The sequence below is a fragment of the Plecotus auritus genome (assembly GCF_963455305.1).
Source record: "Plecotus auritus genome assembly, chromosome: 2".
In the NCBI taxonomy this organism is placed as follows: domain Eukaryota; kingdom Metazoa; phylum Chordata; class Mammalia; order Chiroptera; family Vespertilionidae; genus Plecotus; species Plecotus auritus.
This window is the reverse complement of record NC_137771.1, coordinates 216,938,116-216,939,206: the sequence shown is the minus strand read 5'-3', so window position 1 is coordinate 216,939,206 and position 1,091 is coordinate 216,938,116. Positions and strand designations below refer to the sequence as shown.

Sequence of the window (1,091 nt, the reverse complement as noted above, 5' to 3'; positions counted from 1 at the left end):
TTTGTAGCATTGCACGTGCGCATACACACACACACACACACACACACACACACACACACAGGCATACACAATGATATATAGGTTATTTAAATGTCCCAAATGTGGGGGATGTTCATAATATACTGTGAGATGAATAAAAGCAAATTTGAAGTAAAGTGAACAAATACAACCTGTTGAAAAAAAGCCAAACCTAAAAACAGGTTATGTGGTCTTTCCTGTTGAAGCCATGAGGGTGCAGAGAAGAAAAAAAGTGAATTTTTCAGAGCTGAAGATCAAGCTCCTGAAAAAGAAGTTCATTCAAAGGATGTTTAGGAAGGCAAGGAAGCAGCTTATCTATGAGGAAGGTAAGCACTATCACAGGCATATAGGCGATAGACTGAACAGGGACAGGAATGGCTAGGATGGAAAAAATAAAAAGCTGGCAAGTTCCAAGTACCTACAGAATCCAAATTGGCATTTGTCATCAGGATCCATATTAATGATGCTGATGCGAACCCTAAGTTCCAAAAGGTGTTGCGGTTTCTTCACCTCCGCCAGGTGTTTAATGGTACCTTTGTTAAGCTCAACAAGGCTTCAGTTAACATGCTGAGGATTGTGGAACCATTTATTTCCTGGAGATACCAAACCTGAAGTTACTCATTGATCTACAAGCGTGGTTATGGCAAAATCAATAGGAAGCTAATTGCGCTGACAGATAACACAATGATTGCTCTTGGTAAATATGTGCATCTGCCCAGAGGATCTCCCTCAGGAGATCTATCCTGTTGGAAATTGCTTCCCAGAAACAAACAACATCAGCTGGCCCTTCAAATTATCTTCTCGGGGTGGACTGGAAACAGAGACCAGGCATTTTGTAGATGACGGAGAGGCTGGCAATAGGAAAGTCTAAATAAACAGGCTCGCTGGAAAGATGAAATAAAGTGCCCACCATGATTATTGTTGTCATCTGGTATCTTAATGAACTGTGACTTCTCTCAAATTGAAATGCAAAACAAAAAGTAAACCCTCCCCCCAGAGAAAACAGGTTAAGTGATTGACCAAAGAGAAAATGGGACAAGTACACACCCAATTCTTCACATTTATTAACTAAA

General features: G+C 40.4%; 1 pseudogene across 1 annotated transcript; it reads left to right on the top strand.

Moving 5' to 3' along the window:
- The first annotated feature begins 259 nt into the window (after positions 1–259).
- LOC308241330 (large ribosomal subunit protein uL30-like) lies at positions 260–889 on the top strand (annotated as a pseudogene). Its single transcript has one exon. The product of its transcript is annotated as a large ribosomal subunit protein uL30-like (transcript).
- The last annotated feature ends 202 nt before the right edge of the window (positions 890–1,091 follow it).